Genomic DNA, 17,199 nt, shown 5'->3' with positions numbered 1-17,199 from the left:
CTCGCCTTCAAGTCCACACAGAGTTCCCTGTGCCTGCAACGGTCTCCACCCGCTCGTGCCCGGGGTCTCTCTGGTGCCGAGGGAGCTTGCTCAGCCCTGAGCTGGGCAGCCAGCATGCCCTGGGTAGAACCCTCCAGAGAAGGCATCCCCCAAAGAGGAACAGCTGGTGGGTGACCATCTCCGCTTCCTCCTCCCCTTGTGGGCATGAGATGATCCTGGGCACGTGACTCCTCAGCAGGTCCCCAGCAAGAATAAGTCCCGGTTGTCCCTAACAGTGCCTGTGACATCTCTCCCCTCCCCACTCCCCCACTTGCTGGGATCACCTCCCAAATAAACTACCTGCTCCCAAGCTCTTGTCCTGAGATCTGCTAACACAGCAGATGCTTAACCTCTCCAAGCCTCCGCTTTCTAGATGGTGAGAAGGGGCTGGCAATACCCCCCTCACAGGGCTGTTAACGACTAGCAACGTGTAATAACCCTCCCAATGGCAAAATCCCAAAGTGCCTCTGCTATCTCCCAGAGCCCACGCCTGCTATGTGCTCCACAGGACTGCAGTGGGTACTTACAATGTCTGGTCACTTCTTGATCACTGCAGGTTAATATGTAGTGCACACAGGCTAAGGTTTGGAGAATACATATCACATGCTTCCGCTGAAGTACTCGTGTTCCTATGTGTGCCCCTGTGACAAATGTAAAATGACTACTATAGAAAAGAAGGGAAATGGAGCTCTCCCTCTGGGTGAGAAGGCAAACTCGCTAGTCATTTATCAGAAAGATTTCTGACCCTTTTAGAAGGAGCATGGAGCAGCAGAGAGACAGTCTGAATCCCAGCCCTATCACATAATAGGTGTGCACATTCGGACATTTCCTGCAGCTTGCTGAGCCTGTTTTCCACCTTGCAGAATGATATTGAGAATAGTCAATAATATCTGTAAACCCTTAGACTAGACACATTTCTCTTGTGAGTGCAGAAATGAATGTGATGGTCTCTGCTTTCAAAGATCTGAGAATCTCATTGGGAGATAGGATCAGGAGCAAGGATAGGAGGCGCAGAGCGTGACTAGCTCTTTGGGCACCAGCATTAACTGAGCACCTGCTATAGGCTGAGCACTAAAATGGAGAGTCCCCCTCCACCAGTACCTATCTTATGAGCCTCTTTTTCCCTCTTTTACCACCTTTTTCCCTCCTTCCTTTCTTCCTTCCTTTCTTCTCCCCCTCCCTCCCTCCCTCCCTCCCTCCCTTCCTTCCTCCCTTCCTCCCTTCCTTCCTTCCTTCCTTCCTTCCTCATGTCTGTCTTCTCTCTTCTTCCTTCTCTCTTCTTCTCACCCATATTCTTTCATTCCTTCCACTCGAAGTCTCCTTTTCCCTCCTGTGTCAGCACCATAGTCCTCTAACCAGTGATATCATTTGACCTCTGGGAGCGGCAGGTCCAGGGGATGCCAAGCCCATAGACCCCATCCGTCCTTCAGGGTAAACTGGAGGCAGCTTCTTCTACTCCCAGAGTATTTGAATCTGGACGGATGGAAGTGCATCATAACTGCTGAATTCACCAATATCTCTGTGTCCCATCATATGTAAGGCACTCTGCAAACAGGCGTGCTGGAGCCAGCTCGTCCTGGCTTCTAAGAGCCAATTTTTAAATTTTCAAGAATTTCTCGAGTGGCTGAAATCACATTAACAGCTTGAAATCAATCACGGTGGGGGTATTTACCCTACAGACATTGGCAAACTCTACAAATCAGGGAGGCATTTCCTCAGAGAGCTGGTTGTTAAACGTTTACCAGCACACCACTGAACAAGCTGTCAGTGATGCGAGAGAGGCGGAGCTGTACAGAAACAGGCCCTGCCTTCAAGGAGCTGCACAGCAGGCCTGATGATGATTATGTAGAGAGAGTTGCAGATTCACAGTTGAGCAGTGAAAGTTCAAGTTCCAATGGCGTTACTCGTGGCAGGTCACTTTCCTTCTCTGGGACTCGGTTTCCTGTCTGCCAGATGGGAATTATAGCAACATTTCTCTGCCTTTCTCACTGAGTTGTTAGGAGACTCACTAGAAATGACACACGTGAAAGAAACACCACTGGGGTCTGTACTGGGCTGTTCCAATCATCACAGAAACATCTGGAAGGCATGAGACTGTCCCCTTCAGTGCCCCCAAGAAAGGATTTAACCACACCCAGGACTTGCTTGATAAATTATTAGAAGCCAAGATAAGCAACAATTTCATCTCCTGTGGTTAGACTAGAAGCAGCTTTACAGCCTGGCCCTGTCTGCTATTTCTCTGTGCCCCTCAGCAAGCATAGCATGGGACTCTGATCGTAGGTGGTGAATAGATGATTCAGGGGGAAGGCTGAGTGGGTTGGGGGTGGGTGGCTTGAGGTGAGCCCACCCACAAGAGCTGTATGCACGGGTGGGAGCAGAGACAGTTCCGTCTTCTCCCATCCACTGGCAGGGGACCACGGGGCTTTGCAGCCACTTGAATGATTAAATGGAATGTCCTAGATAGGCGGGGAGGAATGGCTGCTGCAATCACACAGCTTGGGTTAGGATCTTTTCCCTCAAAACATGCTACTCTAAAGAATAAGGCAAAGGTGACTCGCTTTATAGCCTGGGGATGTCGCCTCCAGCCCCTGGCGGGGCACCGTCTTTAAGGTCACCCCACCAGCCAGTTGTCCCGCTCATGTCTCCCAGTGCCTCAGCATCACCTCCTGCACCCTCTTGCTGCCCTTTCTCCACCCCCCACCCCCACCCCCCACCCCCGTGCAAGCCCATGGCCACAGCATTTACATCTGGAACCACACACTCTGTAGTGTAATTATAGGAAAGTATTTGCATCTTTTTCTCTAATGATTTAATAGTCTGTCTTCCCCACCAAATTGCAAAACCCTGGAAGGCATGGAATGTTGTCAACTGAATCTGTGTCTCCTCGGCTTCTAGGCACCTGGGGTGCTCGGGAAGTCACAAGGGCCACCACTGACTGAGTGCTTGCCAGGGATGAGACCACACTTTGCACGTTGGATACATCTCCGGGGAATTCAGAAGGCAGCCAACCTGACCGTGCTGGCTGGTTCCTTACAACGATCTAATGGGGCAGGAGAGGTAAGCAGATCCTTTTTACAGCCAAAGAAACTGAGGCCAAGAGGGGTTAATGACGACGCACTTGTCCCAAAGCACAAAGTAAGCGGCAAAGCCAGAATTCAAACTTTGATCCATCTTAAAAATCCATGCTCTTGGCTGGGCGCGGTGGCTCACGCCTGTAATCCTAGCTCTCTAGGAGGCCGAGGCGGGCAGATTGCTCAAGGTCAGGAGTTCAAAACCAGCCTGAGCAAGAGCGAGACCCAGTCTCTACTATAAATAGAAAGAAACTAATTGGCCAACTGATATATATATATATAAAAAATTAGCCGGGCATGGTGGCGCATGCCTGTAGTCCCAGCTACTCAGGAGGCTGAGGCAGCAGGATCGCTTGAGCCCAGGAGTTTGAGGTTGCTGTGAGCTAGGCTGACGCCACGGCACTCACTCTAGCCTGGGCAACAAAGCGAGACTCTGTCTCAAAAAAAAAAAAAAAAAAATCCATGCTCTTAACTACCGTATTAATAAGCAAAACAGATAAGCTGTGAGTCTAATGAGCAAGTAGCGCTGTGGCTTTATCCCCACTTAGCAAAGTAAGAAACTGAGGCAGTAGGTGCGTAAGACAACCAGGCAGCCTGTACCTACCGGGGAGGCAGATCTCTGCAGAGTGTCACCTGTGGAGAGCTGCTGGGTGGAGAAGAGAGGGCCTGGAAGGTGCTGGCGTCCCAGACCAACAGCTCTTGCTCTCGGGCAAGTGCTGGCAACGTCGCCGCAGGAAGACTTTGGGCTCTGACGGCTCCTTTGTCCTCTTTGTTACGTTGGCTCTTCAACCCGGTGTGACTTGGTACAAGCCTCCATTTCGGATCTGTTTTTCTTTCCTCCTTCCCTTTTGTTCCTCCTCATGGAGAGCCCGGGGTATTTTTGGGTTTTTTGTTTTTTCACTCTCTCTCCTGCACTGCATGACTGCGACGGAATGTTCCGGGAACATCTAGTCAGAGGACACAGTGTGCTCCGAGGCCTGGGTACACGCTGTCCTCCCCGGCCAGGCAGCCCCCAGGGGCTGTGGGCATGGCAGCAGCACTGGCCTCCAAGGGGTTAACGGCAGCGGCTGGGGCCACTGGGTGGGCCTGGTCCAGTCCCTCGGGGCAACCCCCGGGGATCTGGGGACCACAGGACACCAGGGCCACATGGGTGCTGTAAACCCAGAGCAAGGACCCAAACTCAGATGAAGGCCAAAGGGCCCCACCTCCAAGTCCCACTTCTCCCCGCCTCGGCCTTCAGAAACCCCCACCAAGCTCAGGCGACGCTGGTGATGCAGGATGTCTCAGTCCGTCCCCGCCGCAGCTCTCTGTCCGCAGACCCACCGCGCTCTCCTTCAGCTACACCCCCGTAGGAACTCCCCCATTGTTTGATATTTCTTACATGCCAGCCTCTGTGCTAAGGACTTCCTGTGTAGACTTGCCAGATAGGATTCAGGACACCCATTTAATTTGAATTCTAGATAAACAATGATTTTTTTTTTTTAGTATAAGTATGTCCCATGTAATATTTGGAAATACTTAACTGTAGCCAATAGTTATTATTATTATTATAATTATGTTTAGAAACTGGGTCTTACTCTGTCGCCCAGCCTAGGGTATAGTACTATGATCATAGCTCCCTGCAACCCCAAACTCCTGGACTCTAGCATCTTCCAGTCCTCCTGCCTCAGCCTCCCGAGTAGCTAGCACTTCGGGTGTGCACCATCACTCCTGGCTAATCTTTAAATTTTTTTTGTAGAGACTGGGTCTTAATATGTTTGCTGTCCAGGAGGGTTTCCAACTCTTAGCCTCAAGCAGTTCTCTCGCTTCACCCTCCCAAAGTGCTGGGGTTACACAGGCGTGAGCCACCACATCCAGCCAACTAATAGTTATTATTAACATAGTCTTTTACATAAGAGGAAACTTAAGTCACAGAGTTGCTGAGCAAGAGAGTCAGGATTTGAACCCACCACGTTCTGATTCCAAAGGCTATGCTACAACCACTGTAGCTATGTGGCCTCAGGGTAGTGATATGTCACGAGTAAGCCTGAAGTCTCTGAAGACAGCCCAAAGTCAAGGATTTAGAACTATGCCTGACCTTGGTGACAGCTAAAACTGCCTCTTTATGGCAAGATAACAACGCCTTGTCCACCGGTGCTTTGCAGAACCCTTTGCTAAGTGCCATCTGCATAGCATTTCAGGGATGTAGACCGGGCAGCCATTGCCCCTAGATTTCTCATGCACGGGCTTCAGAGAAGTAAAGTGTTGGGTCCACAGAAGTTTGGGGTGAGAACTGGGATTAGCACCCAGGTGCACTAGTCCTGGTCCGACATTCGTTCCCCTGTAAAACCACTGTGAGCCACAATCTTTGTGGGGACGGATGAGAAGGTGCAAAAAGTTTTCAAACTCATGGTAGGAGTCCTCTGCCGCTCAGTGAAGAGAAAGAAGTCACACCTTCTCTGTCTCACGTTTGCCCCGAGGGATGGGCTATGTGTTCCGGTGTCTACAGAGCTGACATTTAAAATACTGAACAACCCACTGGGCACAGGCATGACCAATCAGAGGGGCCCCCGGCCATGGTGCTGGAGGAGGGCTCAGAAGACCCCCCCTGGTGGCCAAGGTTTAGGCCTGTGATGACCAAATGCCCAGGAGGTCTGGGGGAAGGGGACCCAGGGAAGAGACCAGGGCAGCAGGAAGAGCTCAGTGGCTCTTTGCCAATCAGGAGAAACATGCTTCGGTATTTTAACAGCATAGACATATCTGTGTGTGTCAGGGAACCCCGGACTCGTGTATCAGGGTGTTTGGCAAACAGACTGTCTCCATCCACTAAAGAAAGAAAGAAAGGTTGAGGGATAGAGTGTTTGAGTCCCCTCTCACTGTGAACAATGGGGCCGTCATAACTGCCTGTAATTAAACCGTCAGATATGGAGGGCCAGTCCTGTCCGTCCTAACAGGTCCTCGCTGCCACATTCTGACAAAACATGGTCAGCTCGTGTTATTGTGATTTCAACAAGCCTGGAATAACTGTGCTATGCTGCCTCAAATAAGTAGGAAGAATAATTGTGAACAGTTTTTAGAAAGAGCCCTAGACTGGACATCAAGAGGGCTTAGATGCTAGTACTGTTCTGTTCCTGACTTTGAGATGTTGAATAAGCCATTCTCTGATTTGGACTAGTAAAATGAAAGAACTGGGTGGTAGATTAGCTGTGACTCTTTTCGGTTGCAAATAGACAACTCAAACAGGCTTAAGCCCAAAACTGGATGTATTTGTTCACATAATTGAAAAATTCAGAGATCAGTTAGTTTCAGGTACAGCTGGATCCAGGGGTTTAAGCAAAGTTTCCATGATTTGGCCTCTTCCTCACACTCTCACGATCAGGCATGCCATATGGTGACTCCAGTAGCTCCAGGCTGACATTGTCCTTACAGCTAGCACTTCCATTAGAAATATAGTTCTATTTTAATAGATCCCCCCCCCAAAAAAAATTCTCTTTAGACTGATGAGATTCATGTGTCCATCCTAAATGAAGTCTCAGGGCTGGAGGAATAGAATATACTCATTGTCTGGGCCTGGGTTGTATGTCTGCCCTTTGGAGGTAGGGGCAGGTCAGCCCCATCCAAAGGTCTTAAGGTATAACAGTGTTAGTTTCCCAGAGACAAATCAGGGTGCTGCAAGCAAAAGAGGGGGAAAGGGAGAAGGGATGCTGATGCTGGGAAGGCATGAATAGCAGGTGTCCGCTACAGATGGCTTCCACTTCTAAAAATCTATGATTTTAGGGATAAGGTTTTCTGCTTTCTATCTTCTGGTAGCACATGGAGGAGAAGGTAGTGTTCTCGTTTGAGCTCTTTACTATTTCTTATTCCACCCATCTTATCACAGCCATGTGTCTCCTTGGGAAGAGGGCAAAATAAAGCGTTGGCCTTGCAAAAAGTAAAAAAAGGACTAGGTGCAGTAGCTCACACCTGTAATCCTAGCACTCTGGGAGGCGGAGGTGGGAGGATCACTTGAGGCCAGGAGTTCAAAACCAGCCTGAGCAAGAGTGAGACTCAGTCTCTACAAAAATATAGAAGAATTAGCTAGGCGTGGTGGTGCACAGCTGTAGTCCCAGCTATTTGGGAGGCTGAGGCAGGAGGAGCGCTTGAGCCCAGGAGTTTGAGGTTGCTGTGAGCTATGATCGTGACACTGTACTCTAGCCTGGGCAACAGAGTGAGACGCCGTCCCCAAAAAAAGAAAAGAAAAAGTCAAGCCAAAAAGCCACTCTTCAGTGGCATTTATGGAAGATCTTCTGGATCATCCTTCCCAAACTGCGGGTCTCCGTGCAAACAACGAGCCGTCATAAGCAGGGAGGTGTTGGACATCATCTGCATCGGTCACTGTCTGAGCAGCCACGTTTTCCCTCATAGAGCAACGACATTTTGCTCTTCTCCCCTTCCAGAGGCATTTACTCTGAAGAATCCTCCGGTCCTTAAATGCAGCTCCAGGCTGATTTGTATGCGCTAACGGTGACATGCACCGTCTGGTTATAACCAGGTCCAAACGCCAAATGGTGAACTTGTTTTGAGAAAGTGCAGTTTTGTGAACAACAGGAGAAGGGAAAATGTTAATAAAGGGCAGTTCGCTGAGTGGAGGTTAAATACTTTCATACTTCTCAGCTAACCCGAAAACTTCCCTGAATTCTCATTAAAAAGAAAAAAAAAAAGAAATAAAAAAGTTCTCCGTAATCTGATGTTTTACCTCATTAAATGCTGCAATTTGAGAAGCAAGAAAAGGACTGAGTTGAAAATTGGCACCTGGTTCAGGTCACTGAGCTGTTATTCTGTGTCTGGCGGGCCTGGCTTCCCCGGAGGGGAGGGCTCAGCAGAGTGACAGGAAACTAAGCAGGGTTTGAGATTTCCTATGGCCTCCCGGAAGCCTGCTCCTCTCCCAGCCCCAATCCGCAAAGCCTATTCTGTCCCTTCCTCCATAACTCTCTGTTGCTGCCTGGGACTGTCACATTCAGCCAGGGCCTGTGGGGGATGTGCCGCCATGCTGGTTTTTTAATCCAGGCTCAAAAATTGAGAAATCTGGAAGGAATCTTTGAACTCCTCTTCCATTGAAGACGTCGTTTCCTTTCTTTCTGTCTCAGCCTCCCTTTCCCTTTTTCCTTTTATACTTCTGCTGTCATTTTCTTTTATATTTCGATTTTCTTCCCTTCCTCACTGGCAGTGCTGAAATTTCTAATAAGAAAATACAGGCCAGGCGTGGTGGCTCATGCCTGTGATCCTAGCACTCTGGGAGGCTGAGGAGGGCAGATAGCTCAAGGTCAGGAGTTCAAAACCAGCCTGAGCAAGAGTAAGACTCTGTCTCTACTAAAAATAGAAACAAATTAATTGGCCAACTAAAAATATATAGAGAAAAAATTAGCCAGGCATGGTGGCGCATGCCTGTAGTCCCAGCTACTTGGGAGGCTGAGGCGGTAGGATTGCTTGAGCCCAGGAGTTTGAGGTTGCTGTGAGCTAGGCTGACGCCACGGCACTCTAGCCCAAGCAACAGAGTGAGACTCTGTTTCAAAAATAAAATAAAATAAAATAAAATAAAATAGAAAAAATAATTTTAAAAAATCTGTTTACAGAAAAAAATAAAATGTAGGAACTTCAATCTGCTTGTGTGGGAGGTCACAGGGCATTAACCTGGCAGTGTTTTTAAGATTAAGGAATCATTCACTACCCACATCCGGAAACGTGCTGCACGTATGGAGATTGAACAGTACGCTCACTCAACTTGGAGCCACAACTGGTTTTTCCCCCACCCCCTTCCAAAGGCCAAAATGATGGATGAGTTTGAGATCATGGCCAAAATTGGAGATTCCATGTACAGAGTATATTCGTGTGGGTGGGAATCTTTCCATCATTACATGAAGTCTCATGTCCTAAGTATCCCAGCGTTTGGAGTCTCAGAGGTTAAATTCAGGTAACGACGGCTTTCTTTTCTCAGAACTTGTTGGTCGAAAGGTGTATGACTCATATTAGTTAGGGACAATTTGCTTTCATCTGACTTTTCCCCTCATTGATGTCACTTCCTCCTCTCTTCTATTTCTCAGAGGTGGCAATGGGATTTGGTAACAGGAACACGGCAATTTACAGGGAAGTTACACATAGTCTCTTGTTTGGCTCCAGTGGCCGTACTCAGAGCTGCCCCATGCTACCCTCGGCCTTCACACAACCACCTGCCCCAACTCACACACTCTCAGCTCTGGAGAGGAAATTCGCCACTTTACGGCCTCGCATAAAAGTGCCATTCTGAATAAATGCGAAAGCAATCAAATGCTCTCGAGTTTTTGGTCTTAAATATCAGTCATGCTTCATCGCAGGCATACGGGACCTGTTCCTCGTATGATATCGTCATATAAAGAGTAAGGACCTTAGGGGCATCGTAATGAGGTGATAATGAGGAAAAAAATGTTCTGGTTTTGGTGGGGAGGCTGGTCTTCACTCTAATGTTGAAAATGGGTTTAATCTTACATGAAACTCCTTGTTATGCAGTATTAAAGAAGAGGAGGAGGGAAAGAAATGAAGATGGTATTAAGGTAGGGGCACTTGCATGCACACATGTGTGTGTATGCGTGTGTGCGTGCACGCGTGTGTGTATGTGTGTGTGTGCACGCGTGTGTGTACGTGCAGGCATATAGAGTGTTTGGAATTTTCTTAATCTGCCTTTTAGTGCTCTTTGAAGACCAGTCCATGGTAGCATGAGGCTCTTCTTTTTACACAGGTTACCCTGAGTCCTAGATAACCCCAAGGGGCTTCCATGCCTCTTAATACTCCCTTCTTCCATACAGCAAGCTGCCTTCCTTGCCCTATTATGCTATTCTTGGTTTTGCTTTGTTTCCTAAGATGCCCTTTGTTAGTCTTGAAGACCAGCCATTATTTCAAAACCTTTTCTCTTTATATGAACCACTATGGAGCAACAGGGCGAGGGAGCTTCCGACTTCGCCATACAGATGGCCTTTATTCTCCCTTCCGCCTTCTTTCTCTTCGAGCGCTTGGAATAACCAGAGAGTTGAGAAAGTTCTTTGAAATGGGAAGTGACAAACTCTGTCATCTGCTGAGTGATTTAACCTCTTGGGGGGTAAAAGATTGTATAAAACCAAGGTGGTATTGTTATTACTATTGAATAAGAACAATAGATGGGCCAGTCTGGTGGCTCACGCCTGTAATCCTAGCACTCTGGGAGGCCAAGGCGGGAGGATCCCTTGAGCTCAGGAGTTTGAGACCAGCCTGAGCAAGAGTGAGACCCGGTCTCTACCAAAAATAGAAAAAATTAGCCAGGCATAGTGGTGAGGCCTGTAGTCCCAGCTACTCGGGAGGCTGAAGCAGGAGGATCGCTTGAGTCCAGGAGTTTGAAGTTGCTGTGAGCAATGATGACACCACGGCACTCTAGCACAAGGGACAGAGTGAGACTCTGTCTCAAAAAAAAAAGAAAAGATGAGTGAAACCATTCATTCATTTGTAACCTAAATGTTCCCCTAAGGGCATGAGAGGTTTCATGTATATTTATGTCCCAAATTATTAATATGTTTGCTCTGAGTCTTCATTCATTTTACTAACAGGATTCTAAGTCCTTTTTAATTGATTCTTCTATTCAAAGAATTCCAAAATTTTTTTAGTCATATCTTCATTTTTTGCTCCCTTGGCTGCCACTACCAGTTAATTCAGTCCACAATCATTCATGTCTCCATTCATGCATCCGTCTGTCCATCTGTCCACTCATCCATTCATTCAACAGATATCGATTGAGCATTTATATGAGCCAAGTACTCAACTAGATGACTAGCTAGGGATTCAGTGATGAGTGTTGGTGTCTGCCCTCTGGGACAATATAGTCTTTTGAGGAATATAGACAGAGAAGGAGACAAACAATTGCAGCACAATGTAAGGTCCAGCACAGATCAGAGTGGGAACACAAAGAAGGGGAAGCTGGCCTGGGCTGGGGTCTCACAGAAAGCAGCATAAGGAAATGCTATCTGAGAATTGAAGGATAAGAAAAAGGAAGGAGGGGAGTGGGACTTTTTTCCAGAAAGAAAAATATCCACAGGTGTATCTGCTACTCTACTGAGCAAAGTAATTCATCTTGCTAAACACTGAGCCTCTTAAGTAATGATGGATTTTTATGTCAAAAGAGTATAGATTTGGACTTAGTGACTTAGGACATTTTGCTTAAATTTGTAATATGTGCAAGGTGACCATTCCTACCCTACAGAGTTGTTAGGAGGATTGGATACGTTACAGGCAAAGCCCCCAGCACACGGGAGGCCTTCACAAATGGTAGATCTTATTACTATGAAAAGCACAAAAACATATCAGCCCTTTCTTAAGGGTGAGCGTAGGGGGAGGGTTAGGGAGGGGGAGGACTCCCCGGGAAGCTTGGGGAAAAAAAAAAAAAAAAAAGTAAGGACAAATAAACAAACACACCCAAGCTCCATCCCAGGAGATTCTGAGTCACTAAGCCCGGGGTGGGTCTCTAGCATCTGGATATTTCTAAAAGCTTCATAGGTGACTCTGATATTAGCCATGGTTGAGAAGTCCTGCTCTACGTTGTGAAAACAGGACCTATTTTCATGCATATAGCTGCACTGTCAATACATTCAAACCACAACTGAGAACACAGTAACCATGATTTAAAGTAACTACTAAACAGGGTTGGAACCGCATGCCAGTGATCAGTAACCATCCTGATGTGACTGAGTAATGGAGAAGTGACTTATGAATCAGTGAAAGTGGAATACTAGAATTTCTCAGGCTCTCAGAAACGATGCCTGTAAAAATGTCTGGCTTGAGTCAGAGTGGAATTTAGCTGTCATATTTCTCTTGACTGACCACCAGAACCCTTTGGTAATTGATCTAGTGAATTAATAACTCATATCATACAGCAGCTTAAACTTTCTAGAGTTCACGGTTGCTTGCTGAAAATAGACATCTGGCCGTATAATTTCCAGCATAACTAGTGAAGAAGAATTCAGACAGCCTTTTGCACATAAAAAGTCTCAATATTTCAATCCACAGTCTGAAATTTCAGTTGTTCAGGGTGGAATTCTTATGGGTATGTGTGTAAATGTCCCTGAACAAAGAGTGTTCAGGCTGTGAGCTCTCATTCACGATCTCACTGTAAGACAACAGTGTACAATATAGTTGAGGTTTGGATTTGCCTAGAATTTAGGGACAGTCATTACCTATGAATTGTTGGGGAAAAAATCACAGGAATAAGCAAACTATGATCTTCAGAAGTGGCTTTGTTGCTCTGGAGATAGAGTAAGAGTCCAAATATTCTTGATTTGGCCTGAATCGATTCAGCAAAGAAAAATCTTAGTATCTAGCTCTCCAAATACAATCCAAGGAACCTGCCTCAGAATCTCTTGGGGAAGCTCATTAACCCTGCGGATTCCTGGGCCCCTCCTAGCCTTACTGAATCTGCATTTCTGGGGTGAAGGCCAAAGTCCCCAGGTGATTTTTATAATCATAACCACCTTATGAGAAGGTAAAAATGTCTTTTTAGTACATTCTTATTGCCTGCAATGGAATTCTGTGTATGCATTTAGTTTTGTTTTGTTTTGTTTTTAAATAAAACAAGCTAAGAGCGTGGATTTCAAATCACCTATTTCTGCTCCTCTTCCCTTCTTAATTCCCATGGAGAAGTCCCTTAAGCTTTTTGGACTTCAGTTGCCATTTCCATAAATGACACTAATAAGTATCCTCATTTTAAGGGGAGTTATATTTCCCATCCACCTTCTCTTAAAGATGAAACGAGAAAATGGATATGAAAATACTTTGAAAGCTAAAAGTACACAGTTCTATCATTATAGTCATTATATATGTGTGTGTGTGTGTATATATATATATATATATATATATATATATATATACACAAAGAATCTACAGTCAAAATTCCCAGATAGCATTATTCCTGGATAAATGCTAACCAGGCATCCTAATTTGGCTGTTTTTATTTTTATTCAAAGGGACGACTGTGTTTCCATGCACAATGAGCCATCTAGCCGTAAGCATAAATAAGACAGTTCAGATGTTGCAAAGAAGCAGACAGAAGGTCATTGAAGTCCTTAACATATCAATCCAGAATTGCATCATTCACATCTAGAGCAGCTATCAAGGAACACGGGGAGCAACTTAATACGTTCCCCAAAGCACATGATGTCATTCCACACCCAGGAAGCTGCTTAAGCCGCTGCTTTCTTCAATCAAGGCAATGTCCACTGTCTTTGCCTTCTTGTCCTCTGAGATTTTTTTCTTTTCTGTTTTGGGCAAAAAGGTATCTGGCTGTAGAACAGGCCAGGTTGATGCCTTTTGTGACAGATCTTTCCTAATATTCTAATCTCTCAGGCCCCAGACAAGAGTCCTCAAAAGAGGTGGAAAGACTTTGTCTTAAATTTACTTGACATCTATGATTATCTGCCTTGAATTATTCATCTAAGGCTGGGTACAGTGGCTCATGCCTGTAATCCTAGCACTCTGGGAGGCCAAGACGGGAGGATCACTTGAAGTCAGGAGTTTGAGACCAGCCTGAGCAAGAGTAAGCCTCCCCATCACCACCCCCTCTCTACTAAAAATAGAAAAATTAGCATTAGCTGGGCATTGTGGCACATGTCTATAGTCCCAGCTACATGGGAGGCTGAGGCAGGAGGATCGCTTGAGCCCAGGAGTTTGAGGTTGCAGTGAGCTATAATGACGCCACTGCATACTACCCAGGGCGACAGAGTAAGACTCTGTCTCAAAGAAAAAAAAAAAAAAATCCGACTAAGCTTAAGTGTAAGAAAGGAGGTTATCTCCTTCACAAATTGCATTCCTTGACATTTTCAATTGACAGAGATTGAGTAATGTAGTAAATAGTCCAGTACACAGCTATTGATATTTAACCACCTGAGATCTCCTTAGTACTATTTCTCTGGCATAATCCTATAGGTGCTCATCCAACTGTTTGCTTTGAATAGCTCTGTTTTCCAGGCCTGAGGGAAATAGTCACTGATGACAGGACTCTTAAAAGCCCCTACCTTGCCTCAGTAGCAAATGAGGGGAGGCTGGTGGAGAAGAGTGAACAGGAAGAGGGAAGGAGGAATCAGGGTTTAGCCTCTTTGCAGGATGCAATGATTGTTTGGACTGGAAAGAGACCTCATTCATTCTGCTCATCCACTCATTCATTCATTTCATTCATTTGCTCAACAATACTCACTGCATTCTTGTCTATGCCAGGCAGCCACAGACACAGGGGCTCTGTGCCCTCCACAGGTGAAAGCTGCTTAGCACGTTGCCGCAGCCTGGGTTTGTAGCCATGGTATTTACCAGTTGGGGAAGTTTTCCTCTTGCTTTGTTTAGGAGAACAAAGGACTAAAAGAAAAACTCTGCTGAAGCAACAGGGGAAGAAAATCCAGTTCCACCTGGCTCCTCCTTGAACTGGCTCCCACCCCTTTCTGGGGCAGGTGGGGCAGTCAGAGCCCCTAGCCACTGGCTTGGAAAGGAAAATCCGGAAGTCATTTGATCCCTGCTCTCAGAGCTGTACTCTACCAGGAACTAGAAGGCCCCTTCCAGGGAGTTAACCCTTTCGTTCACAAGCACAGGATACAAGACCTTGAAGGCACTAAGAGGACACAGTATATGAACTTGAAAAAGATGAGGATGATGATCAATCGCTCCCACTGATTGAACCTTTACTGTAAGAGGTGGCAGGCACTATGCTATGTGCTTCACATGCATTGCTTCATTGCATCCTCACAACAGTATGAGATACATACGGTCATTATCTCTATTTTGTAAATAAGAAAACTGAGGGTAAGAAAAGGTAAGAGGCTCTTTGGTTTTGCCATTCAACAGACAGCTCCATCTTCCCCTGCAGCACCAGTGTGTCACCAAGACACCATGGTGAAGGGTCAGAATAAAGGCTTTGGCTGTATTAGGCGCCTGGTCACCAGGGCTGCTTTTAACTCTGGGAAAGTGGATAATGTTGCCACCAATGACCTCTTTATTGACCTCAATAACACGATCTACACAGTCCAGTCTGGTTCCACCCAGGGCAAGTTCCATGGCACAGTCAAGACTGAGAACAGGAAGCTTGTCATCAAAGGACATCCCATAACCGTCTTCCAGGAATGAGATCCCACCAAAATCAAATGGGGCAAAGCAAGTGCCGCTTACATTGTGAAGCCCACTGGCATCTTCACCACCTTGGAGAAGGCTGGGGCTGCTCTAGAGGGTGGAGCCAAAAGGGTCATCATCTCTGCCCCCTCTGTTGACGCCCCCATGTTTGTGATGGGCATGAACCACGAGAAGTACAAAAACAACCTCACCATTGTCAGCAATGCCTCCTGCACCACCAACTGCTTAGCCCCCTGGCTAAGGTCATCCATGATGACAACTTTGGCATCATGGAGGGACTCATGACCACAGTCCATGCTGTCACCACCACCCAGAAGACTGTGGATAGATCCTCTGGGAAGATGTGGCTTGATGGCCATGGGGCTGTCCAGAACATCACTGCTGCCTTGACTGGCGCAGCCAAGGCTGTGGGCAGGGTCACCCCCCAGCTGAATAGGAAGTTCACTGGCACGGCTTTCCGTATCCTCATTGCCATTGTGCCGGCTGTGGACCTGACCTGCTATCTGGAGAAGCCTATGAAATATGGTGACATTTAGAAGGTAGTGAAGGCTGAGTGTGGTGCCTCATGCCTCTGATCCTAGCATTTTCAGAGGCCAAGGTAGGAGGATCTGTTGAGCTCACGAGTTTAAGAACAGCCTGAGCAAGAGCAAGACCCCATTTCTACTAAAAATAGAAAACTTACCAGTTGTGGTGGCATGCACTTATAGTCTCAGCTATCCTGGAGGCTGAGGCAGGAGGATCACTTGAGCCCAGGAATTTGACATTGCTGTGAGCTAGGCTGATGCCACAGCACTCTAGCCTGGGCAACAGAGCAAGATTCTGTCTCAAAAACAAAAAACAAAAAACATTTGAAGGTAGATTGTGATAAGTTAAAGGTATATACTATTAACCCTAAAGCAATCCATCAAAGTAACACGATGAAGACTTATAGCTAATAAGCCAACAAAGGTGATAAAATGGAACCATAAAAATGTTCATTTAACTCAAAAGAAGGTGAAAAAGAGGGAAAAAAAGGAACAAATAACAGGCATGACAAATAGAAAACAAACAGCAAGATGGTAGATTTAAACCCAACCATAGCAACACTCACATTAATTGTAAATGGTATAAACACCTCAATAAAAAGGCAGAGATTGTCAGATTAAATTTAAAAAGATATATATTTGATATCTACAAAATATGACTTTAAATGTAAAGACATAAAGAGATTAAAGGCAAAAGAATTGACAAAAATATGCAATGCTAACATGAATCAAAAGAAAGGTGACATAGCTATATTAGCATTAGATAGATTTGGGGGCAAAAATATCAGAAATAAAAAGGATAATTTCAAAATTATATTTCTACATATTAGCAAGAAATAGACTCACACATATATGATAAATTAATTTTCTACAAAAATACAAAGGCAATTCAGTGGAGAAAGCATAATCTTTCCATCAAATGATGTTGGAACAACTGGATATATGTATGAGAGAGAGAGAGAGAGAGAAAAAAGAACTTAAATCCATACCTTGCTTGGACCATATGCAAAAATTAATTCAAAGTGGTTTATGGATTTACATGTTCAACCTAAAACTATATAACTTTTAAAAGAAAACAGGAGAATATCTTTGTGACAAAGATTGGTTAAACAAAGATTTCTTAGTTTGAACACCAAAAAGACAATCCACAAAAGAGAATAATTGATAAACTTAACTTCATCAAAATTAAGAACTTTTGCTCTTCAAAAACCACTGTTAAAACAATAAAAGAATAAGCCACACAATAAGAGAAAATATTTTCAAGTTGCATATCTGATAAAAGATTTGTATCTAGAATGCATAAAAACTCTCAAAACTAAAAAAAAAATAAATGAAAATAAAAACTCTCAAAACTCAATAATAAGAAAATAAGCAATTTAATAGAAAATGAACAAAAGATTCATGCACACACATCACCAAGAACATACATAGATAGTAAATAAGCA

The 17,199-nt window shown here is 45.5% G+C and overlaps 1 long non-coding RNA gene and 1 pseudogene across 1 annotated transcript in view; both read left to right on the top strand.

Moving 5' to 3' along the window:
- Positions 1–17,199, top strand: part of LOC105875138 (uncharacterized) — a 79,354-nt gene that overhangs the window by 49,921 nt on the left and 12,234 nt on the right. The window contains exon 3 of the long non-coding RNA XR_012922804.1: positions 2,935–3,096. This is a non-coding gene — a long non-coding RNA (uncharacterized LOC105875138). The remainder of the gene's footprint in view (positions 1–2,934; positions 3,097–17,199) is intronic.
- On the top strand, positions 14,971–15,805 carry LOC105875120 (glyceraldehyde-3-phosphate dehydrogenase pseudogene; annotated as a pseudogene).

This window comes from Microcebus murinus, chromosome 14, assembly GCF_040939455.1.
Source record: "Microcebus murinus isolate Inina chromosome 14, M.murinus_Inina_mat1.0, whole genome shotgun sequence".
Taxonomy (NCBI): Eukaryota; Metazoa; Chordata; class Mammalia; order Primates; family Cheirogaleidae; genus Microcebus; species Microcebus murinus.
This window is presented reverse-complemented; position numbering and strand designations above follow the sequence as displayed.